We start from the raw sequence: 2,965 nt of genomic DNA, 5'->3' as shown, positions 1-2,965 counted from the left end.
GCAAAGACCCATCACGGCTGGGTGAGGTTCTGAACAACACAGTCTAGTGGAAAGTGCCCCTGCCCTGATTTTTAAGGTCCCTTTCAACCCAAAACCATTCTATGAGCATCCTCTGAAGATCTGGTTCTTAGTGCATCAGTTTTGCACCATGGAGCAAAAAGGTCCTTCACTTCCCAGCTGGAGGTGGATGCTGCTGGGAGACACAAGGTCATGAGCACCCATCTCTGCAGGGCACCCTGGAAATCTGTGGCTTCCCACCCCTTAGACTCCTGCCACATCCTCCTTCATCCTTGGGCATGGACTGCTCCCATTTCTTAGGGCACAGCAACAGTAGGGGCTGCTGAGTGTGGACACCCTTCTTGCTTTGCCCTTGCCATGGCCCTGGAAGAGTATTTGGGTCTCTTCTGCTCTGCCTTTGCTTTTTATATGCATCTTTCCTATTTAAGTGTCACAGATCACTGCACCAGCTGATTAGCCTATACATGAATGGAATATAAAGGAGCAAGTCCCCAAGTTGTAGGTAAGACCTTTTGTGAGATTGACTGGCTAAAAATAAAATGGAAATTGGCTCTGAGCTTTTGAGAATCTGTCTCTTCCTCAGGCCACAGGAAAGAAAAGCAAGGGGTAGCACTTCATAATTAATTATGAATTTATAATTAGTTTGAAGTCTGAATCAACAACCTAATAGAGGAACTGCTATTACTTCCTCTGGATTCCCAGAGTCTATCAGAGAGTTTGATCCTAGCAAGCAATTTTCAAAATTTCATGGCCTTTTTCTACTAAGTTTGATTTTATTTTTTTTCAACACCATAGTCTTGTGCACATCTCTGGGTTTTGATAGTCCTTCTGTTTAAGGGACCAGATCAATAGCTGCATTGGTTCTCTAGGCTATACAAATGGTTACCCTCTCCGGGTAGGAATGATTTGTTTATTCATGTAGGTTTATGTATTATTTTGAAGGTTGGTGCTTTTGACAGATAAACAATGCAAAAATATTCTGTGCTTCTGCAGCACATAATCTGATGTTCATTGCATACAAAGACTCCTTACTCTGTGCTATAAATACAAGAAAACTTCTCTCCCCTCAGAGTTGCGTGGGGCTTATGCAGACTGATGGGGTGGGATTTTGAAAAGCAGTCGAGGCTGACCTTTTCCTGCCTCCCCCCTAACGCCAATGGTAAAAATTCCTGCTGACTTCAAGGAGAGTGGATCTGGATCAGTGTTGAACACTTCTGAAAATCCCACCTGTAAAGCCTGCAGAGTTCATTATAGGGGCAAAATTTTGTATAAAGCCCAGCAGGGACATACAGAAATTGTTAGCAGCTTATTAATGGCCTCCACAGTGGATGTGTGTATTGAATTTAATTGGGCTGCATCCCAGTAAGGTCCTGATATGCTTATGATTAATTTTCTCTACAGTCTACCTTTAACTTTTCTTTGAAACTGGATGGACACTCCGTATTTGCACTTTTATAAAAGACTAGCAGTGAAATAAAGCATGTAGGTAATTATGCCCTAAGGAAGAGCTGAGAGTGAGATAGACCCTCAGTTAATGTAGCTGGATGGTAGCAATTTGGTGTCAATCCCTCTTGATGTCCTGCTAAAATAAAACAGCATTCAATGTTAAACTATTTAATTTTTTTGTGTACAGGCATGGTTAAGTTTCTTTGTATAAGGTCTGGTTAGTAGTGTGAAGACATAAAATAAGCGTGGAGCACAGTGACACACTTGAAAGGGCAGGTTATATTTATTCTGTGTTGTGTCAAGGGCATGCTGCTTGCTAACTGTAATTAGACAGTGTATCTGGAGGTCTGTGGCCAAATAGCAAAGATGTCTTTGCAGAGTATAAAAGGACTATTGTGTTAGTCCCTGGTCTCAGAGGGTATGAAGATGTTTCCCTCTCCTGTCTGTTATTACTCATACTAGGTTACTTTTATGTAAATTCAGCCATGAGGAGAGCTGACAAGACTGTGACATGAAGAAATTTCACCTTGTTCACTGAAACAAGGCTTTTATTGTATAGTAATACTGCCTTAGTTCTCTGCAAAGGAAAGAAAGAGATGTTATTGAAAATCCCATAATTAGCAGCTTAAGGTATAAACTATATAGAGCCCTGTGTTCTATGATAAACCCCCTAATTAGCTTTGTGGGAACTGTTTAAAAGCAAGCATACGTGCATCCTTATCACTAAATGATTATTTGCAAATAAACTCTTTCTCAACATATCTTTAGGAAAATACAAGATTATTAGTTGGCAGAGTTAAGCCAGCTGAGTAGCTGAAAAAGCATGAAAAGAGCTACAGAAGTTCTTTTCAGAATCCTGCTCTCTTTGGCATTATTTCTCTAAAGCTTGATTTATCAAGAGGAGAATACAGTATTTGGTTTCCCCACAAGTAAGCTCTTTTCATGTTTTGTCTTTGAAATGAAAATCGTCTTTTGGAACAAATATCTGCTCTATCAGATAACTGCATGCTTGTCATCCCTAACAGTGTGCTGGCAGGAAGACTGGGCGAGGATTTTTCTGCAGTACATTGAGTACACAGTGCTGGCACTAGATCAAGAATCAATTCCTCTGATATCGAAATATTGACTTGGCATGGCCAGTCTGATTTAAATGCTTATCATTCTTGACTTTGTAGGCTACATACATACTGCAAACATTTTTCATTGTGGGTCTGAGAATAAACATCTTTACAGCTGCCTGGCCATTTCTAGCAGAATAACAAAGGGGCTGTGTGCATGTATGGGAGCCTGTGTGTGTGAGCAAAATTGCCAGCAGATTAATGCAACTGTCACTTCTGTGTAGGGCCCTTTAGAAGAAGTTGAGAAGGGTATTTTTAATACTTGGAATTACACAGCGTTGTTTCTCTGAGTGCAAGCACAGGTTTCACTGCTCAGTCTGGATAGGTGCTGGCCACTGCGCCGATGGAAGGGAGAACACAAACAAACCCCGACGCAATTGTTA

Source organism: Sturnus vulgaris, chromosome 4 (genome assembly GCF_052056855.1).
Source record: "Sturnus vulgaris isolate bStuVul1 chromosome 4, bStuVul1.hap1, whole genome shotgun sequence".
Taxonomy (NCBI): domain Eukaryota; kingdom Metazoa; phylum Chordata; class Aves; order Passeriformes; family Sturnidae; genus Sturnus; species Sturnus vulgaris.
The sequence above is the reverse complement of the archived record's forward strand: the minus strand, read 5'-3'. Positions refer to the sequence as shown.